Source organism: Tamandua tetradactyla, chromosome 12 (assembly GCF_023851605.1).
Source record: "Tamandua tetradactyla isolate mTamTet1 chromosome 12, mTamTet1.pri, whole genome shotgun sequence".
Lineage (NCBI taxonomy): Eukaryota > Metazoa > Chordata > Mammalia > Pilosa > Myrmecophagidae > Tamandua > Tamandua tetradactyla.
Genome location: NC_135338.1, coordinates 23,515,960 through 23,532,139, shown reverse-complemented (window position 1 = coordinate 23,532,139; position 16,180 = coordinate 23,515,960). Strand labels below are relative to the sequence as shown.

At 37.3% G+C, this 16,180-nt stretch overlaps 1 protein-coding gene and 1 long non-coding RNA gene across 3 annotated transcripts in view; one reads left to right on the top strand and one right to left on the bottom strand.

Annotated features, from left to right (window-relative positions):
- Positions 1-16,180, top strand: part of LOC143651269 (uncharacterized) — a 216,349-nt gene that overhangs the window by 53,474 nt on the left and 146,695 nt on the right. The window lies entirely within an intron of this gene.
- LOC143651270 (uncharacterized) overlaps positions 1,699-16,180 on the bottom strand; it is a 33,028-nt gene continuing 18,546 nt past the window's right edge. The window contains exons 2-3 of the long non-coding RNA XR_013159945.1: positions 7,189-7,321; positions 1,699-1,884 (exon numbers count right to left, since the gene is read on the bottom strand). This is a non-coding gene — a long non-coding RNA (uncharacterized LOC143651270). The remainder of the gene's footprint in view (positions 1,885-7,188; positions 7,322-16,180) is intronic.

The window sequence follows — 16,180 nt, the reverse complement described above, 5'->3', positions numbered from 1 at the left end:
TACCACTAGGTCTGCCCCCTCTTGCTGGGGCAAACACTCCTGATTCCTTTAGTGCTTGTTCCAGGTTTATCTGTGTATGGGTCCTGTTTTCAGTAGTCAGAATTTGTTAATTAATTCTGCAATTGAAACTTGGTTGAGCTAACCCCTTGGTATTAGTAAATTATGTTTCATTTCCCCTTAGGGAACCAGCCTGCCATGTCCATGGGGGAGGGACACCAGTCTCTGTGGCTTGGGAGACTTACAGTTCCCTGTGGAATCTCAGCCACTCCACCCATTCCAGACTGGTGTATGCTGTATGTCCAGTTACTGATGTGCCCCAGCAGTTGTTCTGGTACTGTTCCTGGCTATTTACTAACTGTTCTGAGAACAAACTAAATTCTATACCTCACTATGCCACCATTTTGCCCCCTTGTATGTTATTTTTAGCAAAGATGTCAAACAACAGGACTTTTTTTTTTTTTTAATAGGTCTTTTTCCTTTTTTTTTAAAACATGTTTCTTTAATGATGGTATTTGAAGCTTTGTGACTGGTTGCAATGGGGGGATTTTCTTTTTTTTTTTTTTTCCATGGGCAGGCACCAGGAATCGAACGTGGGTCTCTGGCTTGGCAGGTGAGAACTCTACCTGCTCAACCACTGTGGCCTGCCCATTTCTTGTATTTTTGAGAGGGAGAAACAATCTTCTAGTTGTACCATCCAAACCTGTTATTCATATTATCAAGGAAGTTGCCATCCCTACCTCCTCCAAACATTTATCAATGCCCTTCTATGGTTCTGGCACTGTGCTAGGCCCTGGGAATTCAACATGAAGATAAGAATCGTCAGTGCTGGGTCTGAGGAGGCTTTAAGGAAGAGGTCAGAAGGGAACCAGCCAGTGGTATGTGATAGCATGGGAGTAGGTGAAGAGGGAGTCAGGTGAGCAGAAAGAAAAAGATAAGTAAATACATACAAATCAGACCCTTCTAAGACAAGGAAATTTATAACCATATAGAAAGGTTGAGGTAAAAGAATAAAGCTATAGCCAGTCCTATGCCAATATCAAACAACACAGAGAGAACATTTTTGATGTTCCCATAGATCCTGACAGTTCATGAAAATGACAATGATTGCCTCTTACATTTTATGTATTTAAATATATATAAATACATATATAGATTAAATAATTCTTCATCTTCCTTTAAAAATTAATTTCAGTGCTATGTTTGATGGAATTTATTGATTATTGACATACATATAAATTATTCTGAAGTTAAAAGCATTAACTTTGATATGTAGTCAATTTTTATAATGCTTATCAAAAGAACTGCTACTACAAATAGAAAGAAAAGAGATTTATTAACAGCACAACAATTCATGAATACCAAATAAAAGAAGATGTTCCAAAGCATTTGAGGGGTTTTGAGAATTTATAGTCCACATAAAAAGGGAAATGGCAGCTGACAGGGCAGTTCTGTTCTAGCAGCTTATTGGAATATAGAGGCAGAAGGAAACCTGTCTGAAACTGGTTGGCCGAGCTTAGGCCTCTTTCTTGGTTATTTCCGATAAGTCTTGTACTCTAAGCTGCACATTCCTGGAAGTCTGATTTACTCAGCGTGGGGTGTCCACCCTTGGATCTCCTTTGCTGGGAGCCATTTTGTAACTCAGGGCTTGAAGGTGAATTTAGATTTCTTTTAAAATTTCTGTTCATCAAGATCGTTCATAGAAAGCATGACTGACGCAGATTGATTTTGTGCTGTTCTACCATAGTAGGGGGCTTATCCTAGGGGTCCACATAGCAGAAAATATCCACTGTCATATCTGATGGAGGAGGAAATATGTTACGGAACTATGACCAATCAAGGCAACACTAGGAAAATGGATTCCATCAAAGGTCAGGGACAAGATTTCTGAAAGACACAAGAGAAATATTATTTGGGAGTAAGTGAAGGTAGTTATCAGAGGTTTTGTCCTGTAAGGCATAATAAGTGCAGCCCTCAAGATTGAAAGCCTGATTTACCAGCATGATTTTGAAAGTGAGAGATTGTTGAACTGTAGGCATTATTCTGGAAATAAAACAGTGGATTAAAGATGCTATGATAATTATACAGAGGAAAAGATTGACATATTTGAAATATGCTCCTAGTTCAGTCTGCCCAAGATCCAAGATTCTACCAGCTAAGTAAAGCCCAAGCCCTTGGAGTCCCTAGTTCTTGCAGTATATGAATCTTCTATTTAATGTCGTTAATGCTTTATTCAATTTTACCAGATTGATTTACATAAAAATAGTATTTTGTTCCCCCAAGAGTGCACATGTCCCTTCTTGCTGAACTGTGAGGATATCAAGTGCTTTCAGTATTGTAGGAAAACCTTCACAAGGCTTTCTATGAGTCGTAAATTCTCTAATTCTTTGTTGGTATTATTAAAGGTGCCCTCAATAGTTTTTTGACATGTTTCAGACTGCTCTTTCAAGTTGAGGAATTCCCTGAAACCAAAATATATTACTCAGAAATTTCCAGTCTATGCCAGGCCTTTCAATTAATGGGTTGTGTTCTATAGTGTTCCACTTAGGTCTAAAAATAGTTTTTGAGTTGATAAATGAAAAATCCCAGGTTGGCTACATTTTTTTTGTTGTTGTTTGTTTCTAATTGGTCTTTCTTCTCTAGATCATGGAGAAAGGTTGTCACTGTGCTAGTACCTCTCCAGGCTGGTGGTAAAGAACCCCAAGTTGCAATGATGTTTTCAAGTATATTCTTGCTTGTCTACAGGGGAAAGCTTCTACTCAGTGAGATGACATATGGATTGTAATTAACACATAAATATATGCTAATATCCATGAGAAGGGGGAAGCTGAGTAAAGTCCATTTGTCAGATAAGCACTGGCCCCTAGTGTACAGGAAAATATCCCTTTGAAGATTTTAATGGCTCCTGGGCTTGTAGTGTTGACATGTTTGACAAGAAGTAAAGACCTGGTGAACATCCCCACCAGTGTTTTTCCATTATTTCTATCATTTGGCTGTTCCAAGTTGTGTGAGTGAATGAAGTACTCAGAACATTGATAATTTGGGGGCATCTGGTAATACCAGGTGATTGTTCAGCTCTATCCAGATGTTTTTGATAAGGTCTAATTTACAGCCTGATTCCTCCCATAAGCTCTCCTCTTTGGGAGTAACCATTTCTTGATAGTTTACTAGGTCACCAGGTTTGCAAGGGGGATGTGATCCAGTGTACAAAGCTTGGTTGTTTTTTTTTTTTGTGTGTGTGTGTGTGTGTGTGTATGAGAAAACTCAGGTTGCTGCCTTAGCAGCCCAATCAGCCAAGACATTTCCCTTGCTTTCATCTGAACAGAGGGCTTCAGGGTGTAATCTTTAACTTTGACAACTGCAATAGCCTTGGGGAGCAAAAAGAGCTTCTAGCAGGTTAGCTGCATGCTTTTGGTTCCTAATGGCAGTCCAGGGGAGGTAAGGAACCATCTTTGTTTGCAGAGCATACCAAAATCAAGTACTACACTCAAGGCAAATCTGCTATCAGTGTAAATGTTTGCTCTTAACCCTTTAGATATTTAGTAAGATCAAGTAAAGTCTATTAATTCTGCCTGATGGTTGGAAGTTTCTTTAGGAAGGGGATTGCTCTTAAGAACCTCTGTTAAAGTAGTTACTACCTACCCAGCTTAGCATTTACCATGACCTATCTGTAAAGATTAGATCTACGTTGTCTATCAGGTTTCCTTGAGGTTGGGCTTAGGGGAAACCAGGGTTTATGTAGTGCTCCTTCATCAGGAAGTGGGAGCAGAGTGACAGGGCTTAGGCGGGAGGTCTTGTGAATGCACACATGAGAGGGAAAGAGAAACATAAGTTCAAAAGATGTGAGATGGATAGCAGAGAGATGTTGAGTTTAAATTAAACAAGGATTCCACAGCATGAGGGACATAAAGAACATGTTGATTCTACACAACTATATCTGCAGTAACTTAGTCTGACTGCTGCAGCCGCTAATCAGAGTCAAAGCGGATATGCGCAGCCTAATTGCATACTGCAGTATCCAATGGGCCTCTTGATTCCATCATACTCTTGGGTTAATGCTCCTCAGGAATTTTGCTTTCTTTCATGGCCATGCAGCTGGAAGGGGGGGAATCATAGTTAGGCAAACTAAGGGCAGGGGTGTTTTGTAGGGCTTCCTCAGGATTGTGAAAGGCATAAATTTGGTTTTGATTCCAGCTCAAAAGTTCAGGATGGTATGCTTTAGGAGTTCATGGAGAGGTTGAGCTAGACGAGGAGGGGTTTGGTATCCAGTTCTGACAATACCCACAAGGAAATGAGAATCCCCTCAGTTGCTGTTTTGTCTGGGGTTTGGAAAAGTCTTGTATAGAAGAGATTGCTTTTGGGAACCAGTAGGGTCCTCTGATTAGGAAAGATGTGCCCAAGATATGTGACTTCCTGCTGCTCTCTATGGAGTTTTTCCCTGCAGGTTTTATGACTCTTTAAGGCTAGCTATTGTAATAAACATAGGGAGTCAACCTGACATATTTTTTCATTAGGGGAATATGCAAGTAGATCATCAAATATATTGTATAAGAGTAGAGCCTGAGATAAAGATTATGCCTTGTAAGTCATTTTTAGAGCTTGGAAAATATAACTGGGGGATTCTGTGAATCCCTGAGGCATAACAGTCCAGGTATATTGTAATTCATTCCATGTGAATGCAAATAGATACTGGCTACCAAGGTATGCTAAAGAATGCACTGGGGAGGTCAATTATGTGAAATGGTAGTCCCAAGGGGCACCTGGAATAGAAGTGGTTGAAGATGTGAGACCACAAGGAAGCAAGGAATGACAATTTTATTTATTGCTCTTAGGTCTTGGACAAATTCCTATCCTTTCCCTTTGGATTTTCCTACAGGAAGGATGGGAGTGTTGTAGGGGCTAGTATGTGGGATTATTAAGCCCTTCTGTATAATGTTCTGAGTAATGGAAGTTAAACCTCTAAAAGCTTTTGATTTGAGGGATATGGGAGAGTTTGGGATGGGGCTTGGAGGGGTCAAATTGATTCTGCACTTTGAAGTTTTTCCTACATCCACAGGGATTGAGACCATAGCTTCTCAGGAAAGGAGAGAAGGAAATTAGTGTCTATTGGTTGTTCTAAGGTGGAATCAGTTTCTAGGCCCAGTGTATGCAGGTGACATAGCAGTTCTTGGTCTAAAGGGGATTCTGCGTCAGGTAGCGTGCCAGTTTGAATCTGTCGTGGAGCTGACAGAGGTGTTCTGGACCCATTGGCCTTTCTTGAATCAAGGAATCTTTCCCTGGACGCCTTAGTTTGGACATTGGCATGGCCTTACAGCTGTAAACTTACAACTTAATAAATTCCCCTTTTAAAAAGTCATTCTGTTTCTGGTACATTGCATTCTGGCATCTTCTACAAACTAAAATAGGTAGGAATAAAATTATTTCTCCCTTTTCATTAAACTTGAGATCACATTTCCATTTACTTAGGAGATCTCTTTCTAATAGGGTAACTGAGGCAATATCACAGAGTAGGAAAGAATGCATTTCTGTGAATAGCCCTAGGATAATTGAGATTGGGCCAATTTAGAAGTGATTTAAACTTGATTAGAGATCCCCACAATATCTACGGCATGTGTTAGTTATGGGCTGCTTCAACAGGGAGGGATTAATAGCAATGAGAGTAGCACCAGTATCATTTAAGAAAGTGCAAGTTTCTCCATTAATTTTGAGCTTTGTTTCCCTTTGCTGGTCAAGTGTAAGGACTGAAGGCAACCCAAAAGTGCCCTCGGAGCAAAGTTAATGTGTGTTACATGGTGGAGGACGTGGATTGACAGCATTGTCATGATGCTTTTTAATTCGAAGCAGTCCTTTTTCCAGTGCCTCAGTTTTTTGCCATAATGACAGTCCTCAGGAGATGTTGGGGTACGGGATGATTTAAGAGGGGCCTGCAATTGTTGTAATTGTAAAGCACGTAATTGACTTATTTAATGGCTTTTTCAGTTTCTCTAATGTGTGCTAACTGTTCAGTCAAGTTTGTGAACTTGATAATGGGGACTGTTTTGCAATCAAGTCTGTGCCTTTGTACTAAGGTAGCAAGGTTGGCCTTTAGTCCATTAACAAACAGCATTAAAAACTATTCTTGCTCTGGGTTCACCAGAGTGTTCAGCGAATGTTTTTGCTAGTCTTTCTTGAAAATCAAAGACAGGTTCATCTTTACCCTGCTTGCAGCCTTGGACCTTGGTGCAATCAATCTTGAGGGGAAAGGCCTTAGGAAAAGTATCTAACAATTGTTGAGACATGACTTTAGCTCAATTTAGACAGAGCAAGGGAAGCTTTGATGGCCATATCTTTCTTCAGTCCTTCCAATTTGCCATTCTAATCCAATTTTGGGCTTCTCCAGCCCTGACTAGCATATGAATGAATTGATGAAGGTCAGGCAGGCCTGAATTAAGATGTAAAATTCTTCAGTAAAATTTTAAGTCTTCCTTTGGCTTAGGGAATTCTTTAGCGCTATGGCCTGGGGTTCAGCCTTGGCCAGAGGGGTGAAGGTAATTTGGTCAGACTGATGAATGTCATCAGAGTTCATGTTTTCTGCAGGTTTTATCTTGAAAGGCATTTGAAGATGGGGCTCAGGGTGGAGAGGAAGTTTGAATAGTGAAGAAGAGGAAGAGATGGTGGGCTTAGAGGGATAAGCTGGAAAAGGAGGATATTGAGGTGGTAGAGCAAAAGGTATGGACCCAGGAGGACTTGGCATGTGCATTTGGGATTATATTTCCTGATTAGCTTGAGATAATTTAGAGACCATGTCTTTTAGGGATGCAATTTTAGCATCTTGAACCCATTTGAGCCTCTGAATATCAATCAAAATAAGTACTCAGTGTAGCTGATTTATTTTAGAACTGCAATTTTCCAATTGTGGTCATAAAAACAGAAATTTATATAATGATAAGGATCCTGCAATTGGCTATTGATTAGATAGAATATCCTGGATGAAATTTTGCCAGGTGATTAAAAAACAAACATGAATGAGCACCAAAGTATTTGAACATGTGGTGCCAGAGTCTCCAAAGGGAGTTCAGAAGCCTTTTTTGAATCACTGTACCCATGTTCAGGAAAGTAAACAATTATCTAAATTCTGAACTCAAGAAACAAACTGAAAATAAAGCTCAAAGAGCTGCAATGCGAGTGGAGCTTGGATCCAAGAGAACTTACCTCTTGCCTTTGAAGAGGTGGAGGAGACAGACAGCCTAAGTGGCTCGGCTGGTACCAGCACCTGTGTACGGCAGAGCCCTCAGAGGCTCTATGGATCCCACTTCTGATGCCAAAACTGTCAAAAGCCTTGTTACTAAAAATAGAGAGAAGAGAGCTTTATTAACAACATAACAATTTGAGAATTGGGCAACACCAAGTAAAACCAGATGTTCCAAAGTGTTTGAAGGACATTGGGAATTTATGTCCCCCCAAAAAGGGAAATGGCAGCTGTTATGTGAGTTCTGTTCTGGTAGCTTATTGGAACATGGAGGCAGAAGGAAACTTGTTCCAAATGGGTTGGTCAAGGCTTAGGCCTCTTTTTCCTGTCCTATTTCCTGTAAAGTCTCATTCTCCAAGCTGCACATTCCTACAGTGTGATTGTATCAGCATTGAGTGTCTACCTTGTATGCCTCCTTTGCCAGGAGGCATTTTATAACCCACAGCCTGAAGGTTTGTTTACTGTTCCTTTAACATGGTCAAATACATTTAAAGAGTGAAAAATAGAATAAACTGTGCTTAGGAGCTATCTTGCTTTCTCTTTGGTGGTAGAGGAGAAACATGGTACCATGGTAAGTTGGGACAATAAGCCATGAATCTTTCTGTATACCATATGTACAATTCTAGGGCAAAAACCAGCAAACAAAGACCTACAAATCTATTGCAGAATGTCACTCGTTTTTATAAACACAGTTTTATCGGAATACAGCCCTCACACTTTCTAAAAAACATTTATTGTGAAATATAACATATATACAAAAAAAAGCGATAAATTTCAAAGTACATTTTTAACAAGGAGTTATAGAGCAAATTTTAAAGTATGATATGGGTTACAGTTCTGCAATTTCAGGTATTTCCTTCTAGCTGCTCTAAGACACTAGAGACTGAAAAGAAATATCAATATACAGTAGTAATACTCATTTGTTAAATTCCATTTTCTCTGTTACAACTCTTACTTCTCCGTTGACTCTTCCAATCTTTAGGGATATTTTGGCAAATGACCATTCTAACTTCATGTTGAAAGGGGGTGTCAACATTATGGGGTATGGGGTTGCACTGGTTGATGTTCTTGGAGAGACTGGTAACTCTAGGTTTCAGAGCTTATCTGACCTAGGAACCATCTGGAGATTTTAGGTTGCTGAAAAATAAACTTAGTGAGGAAAACTTTTATAGAGTCTCAGATAGAGCTTCGGTATTCTTCAGGTTTACAGGAATACTTTGGTTGGGGCTTGGCATACCATAAAGCCACACACTTTTGTTTACTAATGTCTATGGCAGATTTAGCTCTATGTTAGCAATGGTGAGCAGTTGCAACAGAGACCTTCAAGCTTTCAAAGTCTAAAATAGTTACTATTTGGCCATTTAAGAAAAGTTTGAAGTCCTATTCTGAAAATCCCTATTCCCATTTGGGAATAGAAGTGAAAGTATTAGAATCAAGGCTGGGCAATAATAACCAAAATCAGAGCAGATGTACCAAGAGATTAGGAGGTTGTAGAGAACTCTTTGCCTGAGAATGGGTGGGTTCTCTTGGTTATGGCTAACTCTGTTATCAAACAGACCCTGTTGGAAACCATGATCACTGGTACCAATCCTCTAAGTCTGAAAGTGAAGAGAGATAGCTGAAGACCCTATGCCCCAGATCATTTTCCCTTTCTTAATTGACAACACATAAAGAATGCCCTGCATTTTGGGAGGTGAGGAAAGACCAGAGGAGCTCCCCCATATCTCAGTCCCATCATGTCCTCAGTGACCTGGACACTGATAAGTAAGAATGAATCTCAATATCTGCAGCTTCCTCTCCCTTTGTGCCAGGAAGCCTGAAACTTGTGTACTACACTAATGACAGGGATTCAGTGTGATTTCTGACAGGTTAAAACCTTGTTAATCTGACTATTAGGATTTCCCAGAGCCCCAGAATTAGAAGGATGGGAGAATATGTTTCTCCTATGCTATATAAGCACAATGTTTCTGTTGGGAATTAAATTTTGGAGATTTTTATCTATGTTGAAGTCTTTCTAATGTAGTAGATGTACCCTGGTTTCAGCATATGCCAACATAAATGCATTAGGCAAAGAATCATTCTGATTTTCGAATGATCTGGAACTAGTGGGAAGATATGCTAAGATCATAGCTGAGGTCAGATTGAAGCAGTGCTGTGAGTTAATATTGTTGGGAATTGATTTTTATAATTTTCAAGAGCAGTACATGGATGGTTTCTTGATATTATACCATTTTCTGTCTCTTGCTCTCATTCCTTTTCTTAAAAACAGTTTTCTTGTTTTCTATTATAAAATAAGTAACTGTTTATTATAAAAATTGTAATATTCAGAAAAGTTGAAGGAGAAAATGGTCTATAATTCTCCCACCTAGATAAACCATTATTAGCTTTTTGCATATTTCCTTCTAATCCTTTTGTGTGCATATGCTTCAGTGTTTCTGTAATCATATGCCATATTCAAAATGACATATACTCCTTTTGCGAAAAATCTGGTTTTAAACTTTTAATAAAACATGCTTTTTGTCAGAAATGTAAAAAACAGAAAAGTATAAAATGGTTCAGATTCTGGAAATATGGCAGAGTAAATGCTTGAAAAACCTCCACTTGATACAGCACACCTAAAAATGCTGAGTGAAAGAGGAAAAATTATTATTTGTAATGTACAGTTGAATTGAGGGAAACCAAGATAATATATCTGAGACAAAATGACAGAGAAGAATTCATCTAGAGAGAACACATGCCTGGGGCTGGTATTTACCTGAGGATATCTGTTGATCCCTGTAACCTAGAGTCTTGGCTTAAAAGTCTTGGGGACAAGAAATAACATAAGGTCTTAAGCCATGTGTGCCGATTTGAAATTATTATGTACCCCAGAAAAGCGATATTTTAATCCTGATCCAATCTTGTGGGAACAGACCTATTGTTTAGGGTGGGAAATTTTAATTGTATTGTTTCCATGGAGATGTGATACATCTATTGTGGGTGTGGCCTTTTGATTAGTTGGACGTTTGACTCTGCCTGTTCAAGGTGGGCCTTGATTAGTTTACCTGGAGTCCTTTAAAAGGGGAAACGTTACTGGAGAGCTGACAGAGCTGACAGAAGTGACAGAGCCAACAGAGCCAACAAGAGAGACACAGACATTTGAGATGCAGAAAGAAATGCCCCTGGAGAAATTGTTTGAAAACAGAAACCAAAGGACCAGCAGACGTCAGCCACATGCCTTCCAGCTGACAGAAGTGTTCCGGACCCATTAGCCATTCTTGAGTCAGGATATCTTTCTCTGGATGCTTTAGTTTGGACAATTTTTATGGCCTTAAAACTGTAAACTTGCAACTTAATAAATCCTCTTTATAAAAGTCATTCCGTTTCTGTTATATTACATTCTGGCAGCTTTAGCAAACCCAAACACCATGTGATTATATTTTAAAAGGTTTAGGGCTAAATTCATGTTATTTTTTGACTAAAAAAAATTGAAATTTTAGTTTAAAGTGGTCCTGGATGGGTTGTGCCCCAAGTACTTGGTAGGGGCAAATGCAAATTCCTTCCAGAGGAACTTACTTTAAATGCAGGCCTCAAAGAATACTGCAGATAAAGTTCCAAGGAATATGAGCTTACAGGTATAAATCTTACAGATGTAAATCTCTAAGGAGACAAGATGAGAAGGAGACTAGCAGAAACCAGCAACCATGTAATTACCTCAGCAAAGAATGCATATCTTAAAATGATAGAATAAAAAGTAGTTCAAAGTTTAAAGAAATTAAAGGAGTTACTGCAAGTATATGAAGGGGCAGTACATTTTCAAATTTGAAAATGAATCAATTTCTAGAGATGAATAATATAATAATGAAAATTAGAAAATGAAAAGATGGGATAAATAGCAGGTTAGACCCTGCTAAGGAACAATTGAGTGATTTGGAAAAGAGAACTAAATAAATGTCATAGAATTAATTATAAAGGGATGTGAAGATAGAAAATATAAGAGAGGTTAATGGATATTGACAATAAAAAAATATCTCCAACATATGTCTAATGAGATTCTCAGAAGGAGTAGAAAGAATGGAGGAGAGACAATTTTAGAAAGCATAATATTTCAGAAATAGTAAAATTTTTCAGAAATAGTAAAAGTTACTGTATTATTCTGTTTCTCTAGAGAAAAAGAACCAACAAGAGATATCTGTAAATATAAGATTTATAGAAGTGTCTCACAATGACTGTGGGGATGCAAGAGTACCAAATCTGTAAGATAGCCTGTGAGGCTTGCAACTTCTATGAAGGGTCTTGATGAACTTGACAGGAGAAGCTCACTGGCTGAAGAACTGAAAATTCTCTCTTCTCCCTTAAAAGTCTTAAACCAATTGAACCAAATCCATGGATTGGATTATCTCTTTGTGGGGGTATGTCTGTAATGAATCATAGATGCAGTCAGCCACAGCTGCCATCAGCTGACTGATGATTTAATAAACCGCCTTCTTGTTTATCAACTGTTTCTGCAATGTCCTAGTAGTAACAGTTAGACCAGTGTTTGCCTGACCAGGCTATTGGGCACCATCACCTGGCCAAGTTGACACCAGACCCCAATCATCACAGGTACCAATCCCATATTCAGCATGCTCAAAGAATCCCAAGCATAGTAATTAAAATAAAATATACATTTATAAACATCATCGTATATACACTTATGTGTATACACTTATCTACCATTGGAATGGCAGAACACAATAGCAAAATAAAAGATCTTAGAAACAGTAAAAGATAGGCTATCTATAAAGAAGGTAGCTGATTTTCATTAGCAACAAGAGAAGCTAGAACTAGTGGTATATCTTCAAAAAGCCAAGAGAAAATAAGCAGCAATCTCATACTGTATACTCAGTGAAGCTATCTTTCAAAAGTGAAGGCAAATAAAGTCATTTTCAGACAAACTGAAACGGAAAGGATTTGCTATCCACAGATCATCATTAAAGAATTTTTAAAGGGTATACGTTAAATAAAAAATACTTTTTTTTCCAGAAGTAAGGTTTGAAATTCAAGGAGGAATAATGAACAAAGGAAATGGTAAGCATATGTGTAAATGTGACCAAATATTTGTAAATTAATAACATTAATGTCTCATTTGGAGGGTTAAAATATCAAGAAATTTGAAAGAACTCAAATTCTATGTGAGAATAGCATATGCTTCACTGTGAGTGTATAAGTGGGGAGGGTTTACTGTTCTAATATTCTTATATTGTTCAGAAACAGGATAATGATATCAATTTATTTTAGACTTTATATTAAAGATGCATGTTCATATGTTCAGCATAAGTACTAAAAGCATAGAGTAGAATGTAAAACGTACAAACAAGTAGAAAGAAAGAAAGGAAAGGACGAGGGGTAAAATGCAATTAAAAAAGAAAGAAAAACAGAAGAAAGGGAACAAATAGAAAGTGCAAAATAAGATGAAATTGATCCAAAGGATTTGGACCTCACAATAAATGTACATAAAATGAATTCTTTGTTAAAAGACAAAGTTTGTCACACTGAATAATAGTAATAAAAATAAGGCCAATGACTTACATTAGACACCTAAACATAAAAACATGGAAAAGTTGAGAGTAAAAGCATAGGCAAAATATATATATAAGAAACAATAATCAAAATAAAATTGGGATAATTATATAAATACCAGTTAAAGTTGACTCTAAGACCAAAATTTTACTAGAGATTGTATCTAAATATTAAAAGCTTTAATTCACCAGGAAGATATACCAATTTTAATCTAGAACCTACCTAATTACATGGTTTTAAATTGATGAAATTTCAAGGAGAAATATGCAGCTCTACAAAGTCAGAGATTTTAACAACTCTTAATAATTGGTAGATAAAGAAGACAAAAATATTGACAAGGACATCGAAGATTGAACACTACAAGTCACAAGCCTGAAATGATGACCATATAAAGCACTCCTCCCTACAAATGTAGAAATATACATTTTATCAAGTTCCTATTAAACATTTACTTAAAAGTTGATTCTAAGCAAGAAAACAAGTCTTTCCAGATTTAAAAACTGGTAATATTTAGACCATGCTTTCTGACATCACTGCTAATACACTAGAAATTTTTTAAAAAAAGATAAGAAAACTCACATTTGTAAATTTTAACACTTATAAATAACCCATATGTCAAAAAAAATTATAGGTTTTAGAAAATATGTGTGTTAAAGCAAAAAGCTGTAACTGAATTGAATGCTAACCAAATTTTTATTAAATACTTGTATACATTGACAGATATGTATGTAGACATACATGAGATCCAGTCAAGAAATTGACTTTCCAAACTTCCTTAGGAAAAAATTTTTATTCAGTATAAGAGAACGATTAAGTTATTTGCCAAATTAAGAGATTGATAACCTCACAGGGAATGAATGCTATACTGTTTTAGCCTGTTTGATGACAGTCTGTATCCTAGAGATGGAGTTTATGCTCAGATTAGTATTTATTCACGGTGTTCCCTTTAGTAAACCATGTTTTCTTGTTTGAGAATTAATTAGAAAATTTAGATAAAGTAAAGACTGTGACAGATTGTGGTTGTTGTAAACTGTTGGTAATGTATAGAGTGTATTACATGCAGGATTCTTTTGTATTTGGAATTAAATGCAGGGAAATACTACATATGAAACCTTGTGGTACTTAAGGGTACTCAAAAGAAAATTATAGCCTTAAATGTTTGTGGTACTTAGAAGGAAATTTATAGCCTATATGCTTATGTTAAAAAGAAGAAAGTTTGAAAAATAAACAAACTAAGCATCCAAATTCTGAATTTAATAAAACAATAGAATAAATTCCTCAAGATGTCAAGAGGATCATCAACAAGAGAACAGAAATGAATGAAATGGGAGATAAAACTATAAAGGGAGACAGCACAACTAAAAGTTTTTCTTTGAAAAGTCTTATGACATTGACAGATCCCTGGTGAAATTACTTAAGATAAAAAGAAGCACAAATAAACAATATCAAGAATGAAATAGGGAACAAAACCACAGACGTAGTTAAATTTAAGAATATTACAAAAGAATATTATGAATAGCTTAATGGCAATACACTCCAAAGCATGAGAAATGCTCAAGTTTATAGAAAGTATACATTATCATGAAGTGTAAAATAGAGATAAAGCAGCTAGAATTCTACTATCCTTTCTGTTCACTATTCCATCCTTAGCATGTCTCATAGTAGGGTCTCAAAAGATATTTGTTTGAATGAATAAATAAATTTAGATACAGCAACTGCTATCATTGTGGTGTAACTGTCTTTTCATGTATATTTAAAAACATATTTCAATTATATATTGATTTTTTAAGGATCAGTAACACAGATGCCTTCACAGATATTAGATGAAAAATGATTTTTAAACATGTGTAATGAAAAGATAGCATCTGGTTTGTTACGCTTTAACACACAAAAAAAAACTATATGAGTTTTAAAATAGCAAATCTTATCTCAATTTCCTTCACAACGAATGATCAATATGTTCTTTCTACAACTATCTTTTGTGGAGGAAAAAAAGATTTTTCTAGGATTGTTCCCAGGGCAGCATCTAAGGCACATGAAGTTTGATCATTATTAACAAGGACTGGAACAGCATTATTATTTTATGAAGTTATTAAGATAAGCAATTCTATCTCAGCTGTGGAGTGAGGACTATGGCTCAAGACCTCCATTTCATGGCACAATAAAAGGAGAGAAAAAATATAATGGGAAAAGTCATATGAAATATAGTAAAGCAATCCTTCTTCTGATAGCAGATTCAGGACTTGGTGACAGATTGGATAAGGGGGGTAAGGGTGAGGAATGTGTCAAAGACAGCTCTGATATTCTGGCATGATGGTATGATGATGGTGATAGCTACGGAGGTGGCACAGGAAGAGAGCCAGGTTTGGAGAGAACATCATCTATTTAGTTGGATGGATTGAATTTGACTGTGATTTGAAATGTTTAATGGAGACGTTAAGTAGACAGTGGCTCCACAGCTCCAGACCCAAAGAGTGGTCAAACTAAAAATCTGATTCTGTTAGTCAGTGGCATGTATGTGATAAATAAAGCTATGGGGGTGGATAAGATTGCCTAGGGAATGAGTACAATGAGAAAAGAGGACTCTGAACCAAGCCTTGAGGAACTTCAACATTTCTTGGTCTGCCAGAGGAGAGTAAACCTGAGAAAGAATTATTGGGGAAGCTGTTAGAGAGGTGGGAAGAAAGTCAGGTGTTTGGTAGGTCATGGAAGCCAAGGAAAGTGAGATTTTTGAAGGAGGTCAACAGCTGAGTGCTGCTGAGAGGTTCAAATCCAAATTTACGGTGGGATTTAGTGATACGGGGAATCGTTGGCAATCTTAATAAGAGCTGTTTCAGTGAAATAAAGTGCACAGAAACCAGATTAGAGTGGGCTAGAGAATGAACGAGTGGGAGGTGAGAATAGAAGTGAGAATAGAGAATTTGAGAATTTTTGTTGTTAAGGAAAGCAGAGGGACTGAGAAGTGGCCACATGGGGTGAAGGAAAGGTATTAAGTTGGAAGATATCTGAGCTTGGTTAAAGGCTAGTGAGGTTTATCCAGTTGAGAGGCAGAGGTTGGATATTAAAAGGAAAATTGATAGTCTAAGATTCCTGTGAAGGAAGAAGAGCATGAGTGGTTTTGGACTTAGGAGTTGAGGCTGGTTTCTAACTGTAAAATGAAAGAAGGAGTAGGGGCCAGGTGATCTGTTAGGCAGCAGGAAGATGAGATGGTTCCCTTTTGATGGCTTCTATTTTCTCTGTCAACTAGGACACAAAGTCTTCTGCTGAGAAGGAAAAGAGAGTTTGTCTGTGTATGAAGAGGATAGGGCTAAAGGTCAGAGGTTTAAAGACTATGTTTGAAAGAGTTGTGGTGGAGAATAGGATTTCTGAATGGACTTGAGGCCCAGCGGAGATCATGAATGAATGGAACTAGTC